The sequence below is a fragment of the Pongo abelii genome, chromosome 11 (assembly GCF_028885655.2).
Source record: "Pongo abelii isolate AG06213 chromosome 11, NHGRI_mPonAbe1-v2.0_pri, whole genome shotgun sequence".
Taxonomy (NCBI): domain Eukaryota; kingdom Metazoa; phylum Chordata; class Mammalia; order Primates; family Hominidae; genus Pongo; species Pongo abelii.
Window position 1 is genome coordinate 27,576,707 of NC_071996.2, and position 21,185 is coordinate 27,597,891.

Below are 21,185 nucleotides of genomic sequence, written 5' to 3' on the forward strand. Positions count from 1 at the left end.
TTGAGGGGGATGCTGGACGTCAGTTTCAGGATGGGGAGCTTGACTATGCCCACACACAGGCGAGAGAGAGAAGGGGTGCAGGGCATGCTGGGCTCTGTGCCAGCCCACTGATCATTAATAGAAGGGACAGAAGGGGCAGACCCCAACGATGGGGTGGAGTGGGCAGAAAACTCAAAGAGGCAATTCCCTACAATAGCGTTGGAAGACTGAAAAAGACAAGTGCCCTTCACATAGGCCATCAGTCCCTAGCCAGGGTGGGGACAGCTGGCCAGGAGTGAGAATATCCCCTACACGCCAGGTCTGCTGGGGCCCAGAGCCCATAGCCCCTGGGTCTGGGGTCTCCTCCCTGGGGGGCAGGCTGAGCTCCCTCTTCTCTGAAGAATGCCCAACTATTTGAGGTCCCGGGGTGCGAGGGAAGAGCAACACAGGAGGCAGGAGGCAGAGCCCAGGCCCAGGTGTGCCACTAACTCCAGAGACCTTGGGCAGCTCACCGCCCATCTCAGAGCCTCAAGCGCTGGTCCATGAAAACAAAGGTTTTTATTCATTTGGCTTTGTATATTTTTAGCCACTGTACCAGTCAGGGTAACGGAGGAAACAGATGACACACTCAAAGCCGAAGGACCTGAGAGTTTAATAAAGGAACTATTTACAAGTTGAGGCCAGGGTATAGGACACCACGAGGGGTCTGCTCCCTCCTCTAGGCCTAAAGGGATGAGGAAGCAGGGAAATAGTCCAGATCCCAGCAGGAGGGCCGAGTGGGGAGGGCCTCCTGCTGGGCCAGGGCCTCCTGATGGGCAAGACAGTCAGCCAGAGTGTGGCCACTACATGCCCCCTGCCAGGGAACCCCACTGGCCAAAACCAGCCAGCGCCAGAGCACAGGGACTCATTGATGTGGTCAGGCTCTGGGGCACAGAGAAGGGGCAGCAGGAGGGAGGCTCAGACGGGCAAGTGCAGGTAGTTTAGGGGACCTACTGCTTCGTGGGGCCACTGTGAGCGGGGGCGCTTTGCTAGGCGTTCCACAAGCATCATTTCACCAAAACTCAGCCTGAGAGCTGCAGAGAGGGCACCAAAGCCTGGCAGAGCCCAGGTTCTTTCCAAGGGGCCACATGGAGATTACTGTTGGCATTCTCCCGAAAAGTCACAAAGTTGTTCTGGAGCAAGTGAACTCCAAGCCTGTGAAAGGTGAAGATTGTTCCAACCTCTACATTCCTCGCTGTGGGTGCAGGGTCACCACTGGGGGACCCAGAACCCTTGGTTTCTTCAACCCAGGTTTCACCGGCAGAATGATTTAAATGGCAATGGTGTGCAAGCAAAGACTGGCCAGGATAAAATCACAGCATGGGCAGGGTTTAGAGGTCGCTGTCCAAACTCAGAGACTGTCCTGAGGAACGCCTGGGGCTGGTCAGCAGCTCGGCAGGTTGGAAGGAGGCTGGGCCTGACGCAGCAGGAGGAGCCGGGAGCCCCAGGGGCTTGGCCTGCAGGAGCCAGGGTGGCCAGTCCTGGGGCTACTGCAAGGAGGCCACAGCAGGGTGCATCCTCAGTGGGTCAGGGCCAGAAGGCCCCTGGGAGCACTTGGTCCAGGCCCTGCAGGGGCAGACAGAGAAGACAGAGGGGAGGTGGGGGAGTCTCAGTGGCAGGCCAGGGCTCCCCAGCAATATACCAGGACTGCTCTGTCCCCAGGGAACATATGAAATGATGAATGCACAAAGCTCTGAAGGTAGATGCCTGGTTTCCCATCCTACTTCTAGTAGTAAGTTACTTCTCAGTTCCTCAGTTTTCTCCCCTGTAAAATGGGAATAACAGCAAAATTTGTCTAATAAGTGTGAACAAGCTCATCAATAGCAGGTTCTTAGGACAATATTCTTGCACATGTTGAGGCCTCAGTGATCCCAGACACTGTCATTAGCACTAGGCTCTGTGCTGCCCCCAGACCCATACCATCTCATTTATACCCCCAAGCACTTGGGGTCTGCCTGGTCCCCGAGCCTGTGCTCAGAGCCACTGCCCTAGCTGCCTTCTAGTTGGGCGACTACTCCACACTCAGGTCTGTGTGACACATTTGTCCATCGTCCAGGCTGATCTTTGCTGTAAAATTATTGGCTGTTTTCTTTTGAGAAACAATCTGGTGCCATGGAGGGATCTCCATTTTCTCATCTGAAAAATTGACTTCTGAAAAGAAATACACTGTTATATGCTAACGTGTTGGATGCCCTGCCAGGCTCTAAAAAGACCAATTTTCCTTCCTTCCCAGTGGCACCTGCAGACTCTCAGAACAGCCGTGGTGCTTAGACTTATGAGCCCTGCCAGGCTGTGTCCCTGGGTTACTGAGTCAGGCTGTCTGGGGGTAGGGGAGTGCGATCTCCACTCTACACAAACACTTCAGGTGGCCCTGCAGGCAGGCAGCACTCTCCCCCTGTGCCTCCAGGCCAGGGTCTCTTAACCAAAGGGGCCTGGAGGAGGCTGTGGGGAGGAGGCCTCATCTCATCTGGGGCAAAAGAGCTATGGTTGCAGGACGAGCAGACTTGAAGTCGGGCAGTCCTGGTCTGCACCTGGGCTGAGCCACACACTGGCTGATGACCTTGAGTAAGTCATTTCACCTCCTTGAGTCTTGCTTCCCTCCTCCGCCAAATGCGGATAACCCCTCTAACATTGTAGGGCAGTTAAAAAAGAAACCATGTAGGTCTGTGTTATCTGGACTGCGTGGAAGCTCCGTCCCATGGAAACACCCTTTGGCTCTCCCTGCAGAGCGGATGGGGGTGTGAAAAGAAAAATGCTCTCCCCAGAGGTGGAATCTTAGCCCAGGTGCCCCTGGCCGGCTGGCAGAGGAGGGGTTAATGATGACTGTGTCCACAGAACAATAAGTGACCGGTGGTGGAAATGCTGAACTATGATGATGGAGCTGACAGAGGCTATTTTTGGAGGTCAAACCGCATGGAGTAATAGGATTGGAGCAGAGGCAAGCGTGACCAGAGCCGATGTTCTCAGCTACCGAGGCAACAGCCGGCTGGCCTGCGCCAAACAAAACACTCTGCCGCTCCTTTCTCCCCACGGGTTTTATCTTGACCTTCAAGCAAGCTACCCTTGCCAGCACCAAGAAAAAGATTGCTTTAGATTTCCTAACTGTGGTGTTCTTCAGACTCACTGCTCCCACACCCTATGACTTCGGCTTGGTGTCCACTGTGCAGTGGGGAAACTGAGGTGGGGTGGGGCAGGGGCAAGCACATCCCAGCAGAGGTGGCCTGGGGGGAAGGGAGCTCCTGTGTCTGACTCCAGGCATGAGTCAGGGTAGTCTAAGGGCTGTCAGCCCCCGGTCCTCCCTGAGTAACCCGCAGCTTGATGGGTAGCCCAGGATCCAGCCTCCTTCTCTGTCACACCCGTGCCTTCTATCTGTCAAAACGCCATGCTGGGGAGATGATCCCTTTCTGCCCTATACACCTGGAAACTGCATCAGGCTTCGATTTTCTGCTGTCACTGAAATCTCCCTGGAAGAGGAAGGCATGGGGAACTCCTGCTCTGGGGGCAAATTCAGTCTAGCTGGGCATTAAGAGCGGCTTGAGAGGGAGTAAGACGAGGAACATCTCCACGTGTGCCCAGTGGTAAGGCCGAGGCTACACCAGGCATTTACTCTGTTAATCCTCATATCTTTGTGACATAGACGTCATTGTTCCTATGCCACAGGCATTCGGCCACTTGCTAAGAAGTGGCAGGGGCCCTTTGCCCTCTACCCCGGTGCCAGAAGATCCTTGGGCCCAGATGGGGGCCCCCTCCACACACTCCTGTGTTCATCTGGTGCTCTTACTGGGACATCTCCAGGGCAGATTGACATATATAATGGAATAGTACATTTAAAATGTGGGAATGCCTTCGGTGTTTTTCTTTTCTTCCCTATTGGTGACCTTCCCACTAGTCTGCCAGAGGCCCAAGCCTCCAGGAGGATCAGGGTTGTTACAAGACACAAAGAGAAAGTGAGCACCTAGCCAGACTAGGATCTCCAGGCCCACAGCAAGAGGGGTTTGAAAGCCAGGCTTCCCTGCAGGGGAAAAAGCTTTCTACATCTGCACGTTGCCCTTTCTATATCAAGTGCAATGCCTGCAGGTCTGAGCGTGAGGTTTACTCTAAGACCGTGTAGGGTAAAGGACACAGAATGTGACAAGAAGGTGAACTGGGACTGCATAAGACATCAGAAGGGAGACACGTGAGGCTGCACCCAGGAGAGGGTAAGAAACTTCCTAGATCCAAGGGAATGCTGACCCTGCCCCCTCCCCTGCCCCCTGTGCTTCTGGTGCCAAAGACCCCAACTCTACAACATCAGGCTGCTACCCAGAGTATATGGTGGTGGGAGGTTCAGGAAGTACCAGAGCGGCCTTGCCTAGCACCCCCAGGATCCTAGGCTCCCAACTGTGTGGAAGGGGGACCAGACGGAGCTGAGAGTGGCCGGTGCCCTATAGTCAAAACTGCAGAGCAGCCAGCCATGCCAAGGGTCATTGGGGTCATAGCTAGACCTCCAGGTGGCAGCTCCAGAATAGGGGACCCAGCCACAGGGCCCAGAGCAATACTCCTGCATGGCTTAGGTGTAGTAAACAGACCTCAGGACCCCCCCACTCCCCGCCCCAACCCTTCCGGCCCCAGGACTGCAGGGCGTGTTGCAAGCAAGATGGCCCGACCCAACACCCCAGGGCCACCAGGCCCCTCCACTGCAGCCTGGCAAAGAGGGAGTGGGAGGAAGCGTGTCCTCCTGAGAGCAGAGACAGCCCTGCAGCAGCTCTGACCTTTGAAAAGTCAGGTACTTAGCTACAAGAGATAGACTGAGCTTGAACTAGGATGTTTAACTCTCACTTGCCCAGCAGGATGAGGTCAGATGGGGTGTTATTTGTGTGGTGGTGGGGGGGGGGGGTGGGGGACACTGTGTACATTTGGAGCCCCTGTCCCAGCTTGGGAGGGCCAAACAACATCCCTGAGCTCAGCAGCAGCTGGGCCTGAGTTTACTCCAAAGCTATATCCGAGGGGCAGGTTTGCTGAGCAAATGAAGAGTGCAAACAAGATTGCAGGGGGATTGTTTAAACGCTTTGGGCAAACAAACTTCCCTAGCCCCCAGGGCTCCCCTGGAAGCACCTATTGGCAGGCAAACAAAGGATGCACTAATTTATCCCTTCACTGAGGCCCCGCCCCTAGAGATACTCACCCCTCCCCCGAGCCCCCACCACAGTCACTCGTTATCCTTGATAAGGCTGCAGTGTGGAGAGTTCTGCCCTCTGCTGTCCCTCCATCCTCCTGCCACAGGGAGGACGAATTAATGAGGTGTCCATGTGACCCGCCCTCCTCTTGTTTAATGTACGGCGGAGGTCAGAGTCACAGAACAGTGGCCCCGTGTCGTCCGGGCTTGTCCAGAGGGGGAAGAAATGGCTGATCTGGGGTTTTATGTTTCTATTAATACCTACCCGAGCACAAATGCATTGTGACTGAGCCTCCTCATGCGCAGGTGCTCAGGCGCCCGGCCCCTCCTTCCCTCTGCCCACCTCGCCCCCAGGGGTCACCTGCTGGGCTGGCGGTTGGAGTGCAGGTTCTGCCCCTCACCCACTGAGACATAACTTGGGCAGTGGGTCCCTAAACCAGCATTTCAATAAGCATTTCTGGTGATGTTTCTGGTGCATACAGGAGTTGAGGAACCACCAGCACCGTTTGGTTCTGGACATCTACTTTTTTTGTTGATTGAGTGAAAATTGACTGAATCAATGCAAGAAGAAATGAGCTATCCTGCCAGTCTTGCCAAGTGGGGTCCTGAGTGCTCCACGCTGACCAGCTGCATGGCCTTGAACCAGGTCTCTACCTCCTTTCCTCACATGTGGAGTGGGTTTGGGGGAAGGTTTAATGAGATAATCCACTTAAAAAGCGTGCAGAGCGCCCAACACAAGTGCTAGGGAGTGAGAGATACATAACCAACTTTATGGAGGTGTAATTCGCATACAATAAAATGCACCCTTTGAAGTGTACAACTCAATGATTGCAATATATTTTATGGCATGCAATTGTATTAGACATAGCAGCACTTGTATTAATTTCCCTTAATGCCCAGGTTGTCCTGAGTGGGACCCACAGGGCCTTTTGCCTATCAAGGTTTGAACACTCTTCTTAACAGGAAAGCCAGGGTGATCCCTGAGCCCTAGAACTCTTCTTCTAGCCAAGTGTCTCATCTGGGGACCTGGCTTCCTGCCCCTCCCTATAGCGGTAGGACCACAGCAGATAAGTCAGGCACACTGAGGCACTGTGGGTCACCACGTGGGAAAAAGTGTCTGCACCCATACCCTGAGGTCCTCGGAGGGCTCTAGGGTTAAATGGGTAGTGGTGGGGACAGGAATGCTGGGCTCCCTTCACCACCAGCTCTCCAGCCATCCTGCCCTCATCCTGACTGTGAGGAGAGAGCACAGAGGGTGACTTGTCCCTTCACTGCTACCCCTTCACGGGGGCTTCTGGGCTACAGAGGCAGGTCACCTGAGGACTTCCAGAAAGGAGGCGTGGAAGGGGGCATCAGGGCGACCCAGCCCCCTCCTAGCAGGCCTATGCTGGGCTATTTTTACTTCAAGATGTCCTTTAGCAGCTAAACGAGTCTCCTTTCCCAGCTTTCCTTGGGCCCTAATCTCTGAGCTGACTGTGCTGCCTTGTCTGGCTCTGGCATCGTCAGTCTGTGTCTCTGTTTATTTTTTTATTTTTATTTTTTAATTTTTTTTTAAACAGAGTTTCGCTCTTGATGCCCAGGCTGGAGTGCAATGGCCCAGTCTCTACTCACTGCAGCCTCTGTCTTCCGGGTTCAAGCAATTCTCATGCCTCAGCCTCCCGAATAGCTGGGATTACAGGCACCCACCACCATGCCTGGCTAATTTTTTTGTATTTTTGGTAGAGACAGGGTTTGGCCATGTTGGCCAGGCTGGTCTCAAACTCCTGACTTCAGGTGATCCGCCCGCCTCTGCCTCCCAAAGTGCTGGGATTACAGGCATGAGTCACCGTGCCTGGCCCAGCCTGCTCCTCTGTACTGTACAGGTGCCAGAGGCACGGGACTCTGTGCACGTGTGCAGGAATGTGTGCATGTGTGTATGTGGCGTGTGTCTGTAGGACTCTGTGTAGCACGTATGGGATGCATGCATGTGTGTATGTGTGCATGTATCTCCATGTGCAAGAATACACATCTGCAAACACACTTGCATACATGAGTATGATTTCTGGTGTGCACACACACATATGCTTGAATGCTTGAGCCTATGCACATGAGTGTGCAAGGGTGCATGTGCAAGAGGATTCTGTCTATACAAACTCAGATGATGCCAGGTGAGTGACGACCTCAGCTGTCAGACCAATGTTCAGGAATGCAGAAGGCGAAGGGAGCCCTGTTGTGTCAGTGGAGGAGACGGTTCCCGCCTGGAGGGCTGCCCTGTGCCCTCTGTTTTCCCACTCCTCAGAATGTTAATAAATCTGTTGAGTCCAGATCTGGCACCAGACTAAGTGCTTTGCCGCGCCATCTCATCTAATAATCATAGCAGCAACCTGAGGATGCATTATTATCCCCATTTCACAGATGAAGGGTCTAAGGCCCACAGATTAACTTGAAGTAGCAGCAGAATCAGATCTGACTGGTTTCAGAGTCTTTGCTTTGTGTTGCTCTGTGTTGTTTGGGTACAGTGATTGGAGATAGACACACAGAGACACACACACTGTACATTTAATAGTGCAGACCCAGCACCAGTCAGTTGCTCTTATTGTTTGTGAGGACATCAGGAGTATAGCCTTGCTGGGAAGGTCAGTGAAGGAGGAGCAGGGCTGGACTTGAGTGCAAATGCTTAACTTGGAAAACTGGCCTGAAAGGGTGGGCAGGCAGTGGACATTAGGGCTCCGTGGGAACTTCATGCTGAAGATACCCCGAAATGAGAGTGAGCAGTCTCCTTCCATCCAGAAGACAAGCCCAGCCCCTGCATGGAGGGCCCCCAGTGTAGTCCTGAACCCTAGGTGAGAATACATCCCTGGAAAGGGAAGTTTCCCCTTGCCTGCTCTCCACCAGCCTTGGAGAGACCCCGTGGTGCCCCATCACACCTCTGTCATCCAGGCCAGCAGCCGCAGGAAAGAGAAAGGGAGGGAGGGACTCTGCCTGGAGCCCCTTGGAAAACAAACAGCTGCGCTTTGTGCTGTTGAACCAAAGAGACAGGTCAAACAGCTAAACCTCCCTTCTCTCCTGTTGGCCATAAAACTAATTAGCCCTGGAGATGGTAATGGCTATAAACCAAGTACCAGGGCTCCTTCAGAGGGTTCTCGGGTCATCACAGTCATAAATCAGCATGTGGTGAGGCCAGCACTTGAGTTTCTGTGCAGCACTGTCAGAATGGGCAAGGGCAGGGGTCCTGGCTCAGGCGGGGGCTCTTTCCACAACAGCTTTTTGAAGACTCCCAATTCCCCAGCAAGAAGATGGCTTTGTGCCCACTTTAGATGAGTAGCAAAGTCAATGAGGGCTGGGCAGAGGGTCATAAGCCGCCTGTCTGAGTTCTGCTCCTGGGGTCAGGTTGCCCTCCATCGTCAGGAGATCCTGGTGGAAGGCCTTAAAGGGTCCTTGCAGCCTTTGCAGCTCAGGGATGAGCCCTTGGCTCCTCCACCATCCTGCCTTATCCCTCCTCAGAAACACCTCAGGGCCACAGTTCTGAGTCACTTTGGTTGGGCAGAAGGTCCACACCCATGTAAGGGGCTCGAATGGGGTCCAAGGACCTGGGACTCTGGCCTTGCTCTACCACCAAGCAGCTGGTGGCCTTGGGCAATGCTGCTGGCCCTCACTGGTACCTGGCCCTGGATGCCTGGGCCACACACTCATTAGACCAGGTGAAATTGACCACCAGCTCCGCATTTCATGGTTCACAGGGCCCAGCTCCAACTCTTGTCTTCAAACCCTCTAGCCTTTGCCTTCAAGATTGAGCAGTGATGGGAGAGGTGGTGACGCATCCCTAGGGGGAGATCATGGTCCTAATGCTGGTCTGCCCTCTCCAGCCAGGGCCAGCTGGGTCCTCTGGAAAGCAGGCACTGAGACTGACTTAGGAACCTGAAAGATTTGTTGTAGGTAGTGCCTGTGAACTATGGGGAGTGGGTGCGGGGAGTGGGTACGGGGAGTGGGATGGACAGGAGGCACTGATACTGCAGTGTAGACACGCCAACCTCTTGGCCAGCTTTACAGGGAGATCCAGAGCAAGGATGGCCCCTCAGAAGAGTCCCAGGTGGGCAGGAGTAGCAGGACCTAGTGCCCTGCCCCACCCTGCTCAGTCCGTGGCCCAGTGCTACCCAGGATGCGGGGTCTTGGCTGGGAAGTGGAGGAGGGTCCTGAAAGTGCTGCAGGGAGCCTGGTGGCTCCTGCGCTCCCTGCTGCTCGAGGGCAAGTTCTCTCTTAAAAGGAGATTAAAGAGGCACCTCTGAGGCTGCCATCCCAGCCGTGTGACCCTCTGAGCTCAGCCTCGTCATTGGGAGAGAAACAATGCCTCCCTTCTAGGGCTGTCAGGGACAGCGTCAAGGAGGCCCTCACACAGGGCCCACTGCATCGTGTGGATGAGGAGCGGCCGCTATCATTATGACCGTGGTTTTTAACTTTACTGGTGTGTTTCCCCACTGGCTATTGAGATTTAAATCCTGGAGAGAACCTTTGTCTCCTGCCTTCTCTTACCTTGGGCAGTCAGCTCATCATCCCGGGCTCCCAACAGCCATTCCTGCTCTGTGGGTGGCTCCACGCCCTGTCTGTCTCCAGCCCCAGCAGCCGGTTTTGGCTGACAGAAAATAATTCTGGATCTGTGGTGTTATGGGCTAAATTGTGACCTCCCTGTCTCCTGTTCATAGGTTGCAGTTCTAAACGCCAGTAGCTCAGAATGTAACTGTATTAGGGGAGAGAGTCTTTCAAAAGGTCATTAAATTAAAATGAGCTCATTGGGGTGGGCTGTAATCCAATATGACTGATGTCCTTATAAGAAGAGGACATTTGGACACAGACACACACATAGAGATGACCATGCGAAGACACAGAGGGAAGGTGGCACCTACAAACCAGGAAGAAGGCCTGGGACAGAGCCTTCCCTCATGACTCAGAAGCAACCAGCTTTGCAAATACCTCATCTAGGACTTCCAGCCTCCAGAACTGTACAACGATACATTTCTGCTGTTTAAGCTCCCAGTCTGTGGTACTTTGTTATGACAACCCTAGCAGACTAATACATGTGGTTTTTTAAAAATGCATCAGTTAGAGTACCTTCAACTGCAAATAACAAGACATCTGATTAAGAGTGGCTTAAGCCACAGAGGCATGTAATGACCTCATGCAGCAAGAAACGCAGAGATGAAGAATTCTACATCTCTGAAGAACGTAGAATTGTAGAATGTAGAATTGAAGAACGTAGAATTGTGGAATGTCAAGGGCCCTACCTCTTCCCAACTCTGCACTGTTTCCTGAGTTGGGCTTTTGGTCTTTGGACAGCTTTAGATGGGTGGTCTGGGAGGGTCTTCCTGAGGAAATGACATTTGACTAAGACCTGTAGCTTGAGAAGGTGCCAGCCCAGGCCAGGCACAGTGGCTCACATCTGTAATCCCAGTGCTTTGGGAGGCTGAGATAGAGGGATTGTGTGAGGCCAGGAGTTCGAGAGAAGGTGCCAACCCTGAGCAGAGCCAGGAAATGACCAGCTTCCATTGCTGTGGAGCCAGGACCTGCAACTCCCCTGGGGCTGGGGCTGGATAACAATTGGCCACTGACTTTGACTCCCAGGCCAAGGCCACCTGGTTCAGTGCCTGCCTTCAGGCAGAGCCAGGCGTCCATCCAGCATTGACAGCTCATTATATTTGACTATTTTTCATTTCTGGCAACATTAGTAGAAGGATATGCAAATAAGAAAATCAACTGAATTTGTTTCTCAGAACAAAGAATGACATTTGATCAGCACAATAAACACTTACATGCAGCCATTTGCTGTGTGTTGACAGTTAATAGAGAAATAATGGGTAGAAGGAAAAGCGTGAAAAGCAGAGACATAGAAAAGAAGAGGAATAGGAGAGACCCTGGTTGTCATAGAGTGAATAGAAGATCAAAGCGTCCGGAGACCTGAGGTTGTTCATTCATTCAGTCATTCATTCATTCATTCAACAAATATTTATTGAGAACTTACTAGGTTCCAGGAAATTATTATTATTATTATTATTATTATTATTTGAGATGGAGTCTTTTTCTGTTGCCCAGGCTGGAGTGCAGGAGTGCAGCTGCACAATCTTGGCTCACTGCAACCTCTGCCTCCCGGGTTCAAGTGATTCTCCTGCCTCAGCCTGCTGAGCAACTGGGATTACAGGTGCCCGCCACTACGCCCAGCTAATTTTTGTATTTTTAGTAGAGACAGGGTTTCACCATGTTGGCCAGGCTGGTCTCAAACTCCTGACCTCAAGTGATCCGCTCGCCTCGGCCTCCCAAAGTGCTGGGATTACAGGTGTGAGCCACCGCACCCAGCACCAGATACGGTATTAGACGCTGAAAACAGATTGGTTAAAGCAGATACTGCTCCTGCCTCCCTAGGACTTACATTGCCATGGGAGTTGGAAGACATTCATCAAGCAATCTCACAAATACATGTATTGTGACATGTATTGTATTGTGACAGATAATAATGCATAATACGAAGAGGGTGTAGTGGAACCTAGGCCAGCCAGGAGGGGAAGAAAGGCTTCCCTAAGGAAGTGATGAGATTAGCAGGGAGAGCAAGAGTCAATGAGGCAAAGAGATTGGGGTTGAGGGTAAGTGTGTCCAACACAGGGAGCACGCTTTGCAAAGGCCCTGAGGGAGGAAGGAGCGTGGTGCCTCCGGGCCCTGAAAGCAGGCCAGTGGGAGAGAACACAGCAGTGAGGCAAGTGAGAGGAGGGGATACAGAGAGGTGGTGGAGCCAGAGTGCTCAGGGTCTCCCGAGCTGCGGTGTGGAGCAAGGGTCTCTGTGCAAGTATAGTATTAGAATTTATGTTTTAAGATTATTCCAGTTTCTGGGTAGAGAATGGATGGCGGGGGCAAGATGGGGCAGGAAGGCTGGTGGGGAGGCCTTTGAGCCTGTCTAGGCAAGAGACAATGGTGGCTTGGACTAGGGCAGATATCTCAGCCTCGGCACTGCTGACATGGGGTGCTGGACACTTCCTTGTTGTGAGGGGCTGCCCTGTGCATTGCAGGATGTTTAACAGCATCCCTGGCCCCTACCCACTAGATCCCAGTATAACCCCCCCAAATTGTGACAACTGAAAATGTCTCCAGACATTACTGGAAGCCCTCTTGCAGACAGCATTGACCCCTGTTAGAACCCTGGACCAGGAGGAGGGTGGTGAAATGGAGAGAAGTGGATGGCTGGAGAGAAGAAAGTTAAGCGGGGAGTGAACAGGAATTGGCCATTGAATGTGTGGGAGTGGGAGGGAAGGTGCTGAGGGTGACTCTGTGCCACAGGATGGATGCGGGTACCCCTCGCTGCCATGGACAATGGCAGAAGACAGTCCAGGCTGGAGTGAGCATGGGAAACTGGCCATATCTGTGCTCTGCCATGAAGTAGCAACATCTCAGGCACGTTATTTTCTCCTACTTGGTCTCGATTTTCTCACCCTCAAAAGACAATATTTGTGCTTGATCTAGAAGAGCAGATATGCAAAGGGGCCACTCTCCTTCCTGCACCTGAGGCAGACATAGCTAATCAATCACAGCTCTCTGAGCCTGGAGTCTTCTCCCCACAGTGCTTCAGGACAGCTGGCAGTGGAGGCAGGGTGTCAGAGAGAAAACCCATTTGCCATCCCTGGACTTGAAATTCATTTCAAGCCCTTCCAACTTACTACAACATTGACATTTTCTTGATGACAATCAAAGTATGCTTGATAAATTCTGAGCAACAGTGTGCAGACCAGGAGCCTCCCCAACCATCAGACCAATCCCATTCCTGCCATGTCTTCCACCCCCAGGAGAGCGCTTCCTGCGTGCCTGTTGTTGCAAATACATAACAGGGCTTTGGAAGTCTCCAGTGACAGACTCCTAGAGGCCTCGGGGCTGCCCCATCCTCAGGGTCCTTGCTGCTGTCTCCCCCCTCGCTTGATGTGTCTCTGAGATTGACTGACTCAGTCTCTGGGTGACTGAATCCCCCTTCACCTCATCCATGCATTCTCTGTCACTGTCCCCAGGCAGCTCATAACAGAGTGGAAATAGATATTTTATTGCTTTTTCACTTTTATTCAAAAGCACTTTATGCTTCCTGTTAATGCTTTAAAAAGCAGATGCATGAAATGTGAATTTTTAAATATTTGTCTTCCTTCCAATTCCAATGATGTAGCGAATCCACCATTCGAATAACCTTATACTACGGTGGTGGGTTAAATTGTGTCTCCCAAAGATATGTAGGGTCTTTGCAAAAGTAACCAAATTAATATGAGTTCACATTGGATGTGAGTGGGTTCCAATCCAATGATCGGTGTCCTTATAAGATGAGAGAAATTTGGACACAAACACATGAGGTGAACACTCTGTGACAACAGAGGCAGAGGTTGGAGTGGTGAGTCTGCAAGCCAAAGACCCCAGGGATTGCCTGTAGCCATCAGAAGCCAGGAGAGGGGCATGGAACAGATTTGTCTTCATAAGCCCCAGAAGTATAATAACAGTGATGTAATAATATTATTATATTATTATAGTAATCATATAATAATATGATAATCATATAATGATAATATGATGATTATTGCTGTTTGACAGCATTATTAACCTTGCTGACACCTTGACTGCAGACTTCCACCCCCCAGAGTCTATGAAAGAATACATTTCTGTTGTTCTAATTCGCTTAGTTGGTGATCATTTGTTACAGTAGCTCTGAGAAATGAATACAACATCCAAACCCAATTCCCTGGAAATTAGGCTGCCATTTATGTTTGTGGTGTGCATGGATTTCTTCCTCCGATTCATGACTCACAATGGAGAAGCAGGTTTCCCTACCACTCACCTCCTTGCCCCTGGGCCACCTGCGTTGGAGACTTACAGGCTCTGAACTAGGACTTTGCCTCCCAGAGCTTGGTCCCTGTGCCAGCCAGTCTCCAGGATGGCCTGCAATGACTCCTGCCTCCTGAAATGCATGCACATGTGTAGGGTCCAGCCTCATACCTGCCTGTCCCACCTCACTAGCCCCACCTAAAGCCCAGCCGTGCTGGGTCCTGTCTTTATTTAGAGATTGGTATTTTGTCACCATGGATGCTTTCACATTCATTTTTATTTTTCAAAATACTACTTGTTTTAACCACGGAGGTTTTTGTTACCCCTTTAAAATTTTCACCCAAGCAAGTGCCTCACTTAGTTCTGGCCCTGGTCGCCTCTCACATTGCAACAGGGCTGACCTAGGTGACAAATGGAATAATAATTGTGACTTATGGGGCTGGGTCACAAAAGCCATTTCAGCTTTCTCCTTGGTCTCTTGCCTCGCTCACTGCAGCAGAAGCTGGTTGCCTGTCAGTGAGGACACTGAGCCCAGCCCTGTGGAGAGGCTGACAGGATGAGGAACTGAGGCCTCCCGCCAACAGCCAGCACCAGTGTGCCAGGCCTGTGAGTGAGCACATCTCACAGCCCCAGGAAGTCCAGTCAACAGGTGAATGTAACTCTGAGACACCCCTAGCCAGAACCACTATCCAGATTGTTCCCCAAATCCTGATCCACATAAACTAAAAGAGATAATAAATGATTATCATCACCTTAAGCTACTAAGTTTTGGAGTGGTTTGTTTTGCAGCATTATTAGTTAATATAATTCCCTTCTTCAGTGTCTATGATATCCTTCCCCTACTCCCCCTGGCTAGCTCCTATTGGCTCTTTGGATTGTCTCATTTCATAGAGCACCACTTCCAGGAAGCCTTCCTGAATGCCCCCAGCTGTGTTAAGTGTCCTTTACACTTTACTCTCCAGCTGCACAGAACTACCTTTTGTTCCTAGCCTGGACCTTGCTCTCTTTCATTTCTGAGTCTCTGTACCCACTGCTCTCTTTCCCTGGAATGTGGCCTCTCTTTGCCTCTCATTCTGTGAGATTCAGCTGAGGCATTACCTCCTCCAGGGAGGAGTCCTTCTCTGATTCCCTGGCTGGGTTGGGCATCCTCCTGTGTGCCTCTTTAGCACCTTGTGCAAACCTTTATCAGGTTACATTATGGTTCCATGACACTGCTTTCCTGCAGGGCTGCGTGATCCTGGAGGATGGGAACTGTGTCTTTTCATTCTGCTTCCCACCATATGATAGTGAATGAAAGACAGGATGTGCTGGGGACTCATATGAGAAGAGGAGGTTGAGATCTCTGCAGCAGACATTCCCAAACCTGGTGGAGAATCAGAACCAGGTGCTGAACTTTTAGAAAGTAGATATCATGGTCTGGGAGACAGACATCTGCCTCCAAGGATAGACACCACATCCACAACCCTAAATTCAAGCTAAGTTTGGCACCTTGAAAGAAAGGACAGCCACAATGGGATGATAAAGTGGGAGCGCAAACACAGCACCCAGAGGGGCCAGAGGGTGGTGTAATTTACTGATGCTGGATGAATGAACCAGGTAGGATCTGTGCCAGACTAGAGAAAAAAGCCCCTGCCAGCTCCCAGCTCACAGGTCACCTCTTCAAGAAGGTGTTCACAGACCCCAGACTTCATCAGGTCTCTCTGTTAGGGGCTCACTTAACAGCAAGCACCTCTCCCTTGAAGCACTTCTTGTCACTGTAATTAACGAATTTCTTTCTTTTTTCTTTTTTAGAAATAGGGTCTCATAGGACAATGTTTCAGTACAACCTCAAACTTCTTGGCTCAAGCGATCCTCTCGCCTCAGCCCCCCTAGTAGCTGGGACTATGGGCACACCACCATGTGTAGCTGGGACTACAGGCACACCACCACGCCTGGCTAATTAATTTTTTTTTTTTTTTTTTTGTAGAGATAGGGTCTTGCTCTGTTGCTCAGGCTGATCTCGAACTCCTGGGCTCAAGCAAGCCTCCTGCCTCAGCCTTCCAAAGTGTTGGGATTACAGGCGTGAGTCACTGCACCTGGCCTTGTAACGATCTAATTTCTTGTACGGTTTATTTATTAGGGTCTGCCTTCCTAACAGGATGTAGGTTCCTCAAGGGTTGGGACTGGACCCTGTGTTCCGGGCACCTGCCCATGCCTGGCAATTTGAAGAAGCTCAGTTGCTACATGTTGAAGGAATGAATAATTGCACGAGCAACCATCGATAATTGCATGCTACGACCATCAAACTTGCAGGGTTCTTCCATGGAATAAGTGAGGTAATTATGTGTGAAAATGAATGAATGTTGTACTTGTTATAAAGTAAGATCATGGGCTGGAGAAATAATCTAGCGAATGAGTGAACGAATCAATGGCATCAGCTGCCCGAGTGGGCGGAGCTTAGGTTCTTTCCACAAGGGAAGTTCCCTAGGAGTTTCCGTCAGTAGCTCCTGAGCACGCCGGAGGTCTGGCCTGTAGATGAGATTGTTCCTTATTTCCCCAGAAGAGACCAGAGTCTACCTTGCCAGCTCCTCTAGCACAGACCACGTGCCAATTCATGTCCTGAATGCTCACTTCACTTCTTCACCTTGCTTCACTTCACTTACAGCACGGGAACAGAAAAGCCTAGAGAGGATGGATTACCCGTCCGGGTGCCTCCTACTGCAGAGTGAGCGTGTCTTACGAGCTTCTTTTCTCCTCCAGCCCGGTGCGGCCTCGTGTCATCCATACGACCCACCGGCAGAGGGCAGGGCCCGCGAGTGGGGCCAGCCTCCTGATGACTCTCGCCTCCTCTTTTCCAGCGGATGCTACCAGAGGGCGAAGGTCTGACTCTGGCCAACGGCCCAGAGTTTCTGGCCCAGTTTTGCCTGAGGAAGCCAATTGTGCAGGAGGTCAGGATCGCGGTAGGGTGAGAGTGGGAAAGTTAACATTCCCAAGAGACTCCAAGCAACAGGATTTCCGGACCTGGGACTATTACCTTTCTCACATTACATGGCCAGATTTACTTCCTGCTATTATTAAAAGTATGAAAAAGATGAAGATATTTGTTTAATGGAAACAAGGGCAAGAGTTTGCCTAACTCTGGACTTTGAGGAGGCCGTAGGATCATGGCGCTAACGGCAGTTGGAGGGCTGGGAAGGGACTCTAGCCGTGGCTTTACCTGCCTTTGTCATCAGCTGGAGCAAGCAACTCCACAACCTCGGAGCCTCAGTTTCCTTTTCTGTAAAAGGCGGGGAGGGTGGGTGGTAAGTGCAATGCTGAATCAGAACTCATAGACCTGCTGGGTGGACATGTGAGGTAAAAGAGGGGACAGGTTTTGCAACCTGAAGGATGCCATTTGCGTTTTCCTCATCAGTTTGATCTCCTCCAATCACCAGCACCTCCATCTGACCTTCTCAGCTGAGAGGTCCTCAGTGTTCCTATGGCCTCCAGGAGAAAGGTCCCCCTCCCTGGCTGAGGCCAGGCTGATGGCAGCCTGCACAGCCAGCCTTCCACAGTCACCTGAAGGACAGAGAAAAGGAAGAGCTGGAGGCTTCTAGCAAGCTGCCGAACTGTGTCCTCCAGCTGCGCCCAGCCCCCTGGAGGTAGCCCCGGAGCACGTGGTGGTGGCTATGTAGGACGGCCCCTTTCGAGCTGCCCCATACTGTCTTTGGGATCTGCTTTTTACTGCCACAGCCTATGTGCTCCTGATTCTTCTCTCAAGCCCTGGATGGAAACCGGCCCCTGATCCCTGGCTCTGCTTCCTTGGAGGAGCTACTTAACCATTCAGTCCTCTCTGCAGTTAGCTATAAAGGTTGTCCTGTGAACTGAAGCAGAGAGTCTCCGCAAAGGGTGCAGAGTAGGGCACCCACAGAGGAGCCTCTAAAGCACTTTCCATGAGGTGGATGGCTTCTCCTCCCCAGGAGACCCAGGAAGGAAAGGAGAGCTGGTGAGTGGGTGGGCTGGGTGAGCCCAGGGGTCAGCTTCCTCCCTCTGTCCCACAACTAGCCTCTGAATCCCAGTGTCACACACGACTCTAAGTTGGTCTTGGGACCAAATCTCTGACCTCTTTGGCTGCAAGTATGAGACTCCTTATGTAGTGCTAAAACAAAATTTTCACTTCTGCTTTTTGGCGTCTTAGAATCCATTGGGTGAGAGGAAATGAATTCACTAGTGTCTTGGCAAGAATTTATTTCATTTATTGCAACAGCCTCTGTTTACATTTCAAAACCATGCAGACAAGTGCGTGTGAGAGAATATATTCTGTCCATGGATAATGCTCCGGACCCTGATGAATTCTCTGGCAGGCCCCCTTGCTGGGCACCAGTTTTGTCGCCATCCAATAAAGTCTTAATATAAACCTGGCTCTCAGGCATGAGCTATCTTATCACAATTTGCCAGGCATGTATTATGATAAGCCCATTTTGCAGATAAGAAAGGAGAGGCACTAAGCGCTATTGTAACTGCTCAGGACAAAGAGATAGGAGAGCACAAGTTAGGTCTGGGTGACCCCAAAGCCCATGTTTCCCCCCATATTCTCCTCTGCCCCATGAGAGATAATCTCTGCTAATCTTGTGTCTGTGGCTGGGGACTGGGAACTCCTCAACAGTGAAGTGTCAACTACCAGCCACATGTTAACATTTCCTGAACAGCCACAGTGCTTTTGTATCCATTGCCTCGTTTAATCCCCTAAGAATTCAATTAGTTGCCCTGTTTTACAGAGAAACAAATCAATCCTCAGAGAGGTTGAGCAACTTGCCCAAGGTCACAGGTTTAGGAAGAGGCAGGGCAGGGATCAGAATCCAAGTCTGCCTGTCCCCAGATCCCCGCTGGCCTCTTTGCAGCGTGTGGGCTTCCCAAGGTCAGAGATAAAGAGGGCACACATAGCTAGCCTGAGCCATAACATCCCTCAATCCTGCCTTTCTTCCCCACTCACAACGTGGTGAGTATGAAAGAGTAAAATGAAAACCCTAATTATTTGCCCCAGAGCTGGTCCTACACCTGGGATGACTAATCAGTCTCCACATAGACTACATTTAGGGTCTCTGGAATGAAGGAGAATGTGGACAGAAAAATGGGGCTTTTAAAAAACCTCAACTGAAAGTAATTTTTAATGTGCCAAATATTTCAGACTCAATCCAATACACAGGTTTATTACACAGAAAGCCAAAATATCCTAAACAGGCATTATTTTGCAACAAGAAGAAATCAGAGCAAATCCAGCCATCATTACTCCCAGGAGCTAAGAATGTAATTGTCTAATGTGACTTATAATCAGCTAAGGTCTTGTCTTGATGCTTTAGCCCACCAAATGGCTTCTCCTGTCTCCAGGGGACAATAATCCCTGCGGAATTCTCCTTAGCACAGATGGGTTTCTGCATAGATAACGGGTTTTATTGCTTGAAAGCATTTTGCATTCTGTACTGCTGTTCCCAAGAAAGAGCTGGAACTGTCCTGCTCTGCATCTGTCTCTTCTTATTCCAGATACCTCCAGAGCAGCTCAGAATCCCTTGGGTTGGGGACAAGTCGAGGCAGAACATAGAAAGAAGCACTTTGTGCCAGGCAGAGATTCTCCACCCTTCCTGTTGTATGATTCTGAGCACGTCACTCCTCATTCTCAGCCTTGGCTTCCTCTTCTGGAAAATGGGAAGAGGATGGTTCATTCAGATGCCTTGGGAATTGAGACTCCTAGCAGAGTGCCTGGCATACAATAGATATGCCGTTGCCCCTGTTCTTAATCAACAGCTTGACTGACGCATGGCCAGGGAGATGCATGACTTCGTGTGTGGACTTGGGTGCCCTTGGATGGTTGCTTGGTCGGCTAAGTGCTCCTTGTCGAGCATCCCTTTGATCAAGCCACTTCCCTTCTCAAAAGGGTTCATTGGTTTCCTGGCTCCCCTGAATGCAATCCAGATTCTTGAACCTGGCCATCGAGGATTTCATTTCCCAAAATGTCTTTTCAGCCAACTTTTCCACTATCCAAAGAGCCACTTAATAAATATTTCAAGAAAGAGAAAATACAATGAATCTAGCATTATGTGGCTGAAAATCTTGGCCCTGTTCCTAAGAAGCTCGTAAGCTAATTGGGAGCAGTAAGATACCAAACGAAAAGGAACCTGGCATTGTTTCCTAACTTATTTTATATTTTAATTAAGGGACCACCAGCTCAGGCCCAGAGCTCTAGTTCCAATTCTGCCTCACATTTGGAGGGCCTGCTCCAATGTGACACTTGGAGAATGCCACTTAAGTTAAGCCACAGTCCAGGCACAGTGGTTCATGCCTACAATCCCGGCACTTTGGGAAGCCGAGATGGGAGGATTGCTTGAGCCCAGGAGTTTGAGACCAGCCTGGGCAACATAGCAAGATCCTGTCTCTAAAAAAAAAATCTAAAAATCAGCCAGGCATGGTGTGCACATGCTTGTAGTCCCAGCCAGTTGGGAGGCTGAGGTGGGAGGATGGCTTGAGCCCAGGTGTTCAAGACTGCAGTGAACTAGGATTGCACCATTGCACTCCAGTCTGGGCAACAGAGCAAGATCCTGTCTCACAAAAAAAAAAAAAAAAATTAAGCCGCAGGTGGGTGCTGCGAGTCACTGACCACATGTCCCAGGCCAGGTGGGTGTGGCAATCTCATGAGGAAGCCCCCACACCAGAATGGTCACTACACCCACTTCTGTTTTCTCCATCGACACTCCACACTTGGCCAGCAATCATAAAGAATGTCAGAAATGGGTGTTCGAGGGTGTGTTTTCTTTTTGGTAAAAATAGTTGCCTGTTAACCAGCATGATGACATGAGAAATAAGCTCCCATTTGGTGAAAGTCAAGGTACTCAAGGCCTGTGTGATTTAGAGACACTTCACAGGGCTGCAAGAACTGTGCGGGAAGCCAGTGAGGCCTGGAGGCTCTGCCCTGTGGCTTTGCTGCATGAAGCTTGATCCCTGTCAGTCCTGGATGTAGTCCTTCACCTGGGAGGACTTCCATTTGCCTAATGTTGAGTAAGAGGCCTGTGGGGACAAAGAAGTCCTGCCAGGAACATTGTATTTGTTGCAGATAAGCACATGCAAGCGAGTAGGAGCTCCTCAAAGGGCAGAGGGCCCGGATTCCACCAGTGGCACTCAGGAGTTTATACAGCCATGTGGGGCTCCTCGTGAATGAATGCTTGTTTTCTAAATGTCTCCATGTGGCAGA

At 50.9% G+C, this 21,185-nt stretch overlaps 2 long non-coding RNA genes across 2 annotated transcripts; one reads left to right on the plus strand and one right to left on the minus strand.

Annotated features, from left to right (window-relative positions):
* Positions 1-612: 612 nt before the first annotated feature.
* Positions 613-5,983, minus strand: LOC129057953 (uncharacterized). The gene is made up of 2 exons (XR_008522722.1): positions 5,183-5,983; positions 613-1,584 (listed from the first exon to the last, which is right to left on the minus strand). It is a non-coding gene; the product is annotated as an uncharacterized LOC129057953 (long non-coding RNA).
* A 5,717-nt stretch (positions 5,984-11,700) lies between these two features.
* LOC129057954 (uncharacterized) lies at positions 11,701-18,428 on the plus strand. The gene is made up of 3 exons (XR_010135961.1): positions 11,701-11,781; positions 16,104-16,299; positions 16,629-18,428. It is a non-coding gene; the product is annotated as an uncharacterized LOC129057954 (long non-coding RNA).
* Positions 18,429-21,185: the final 2,757 nt, after the last annotated feature.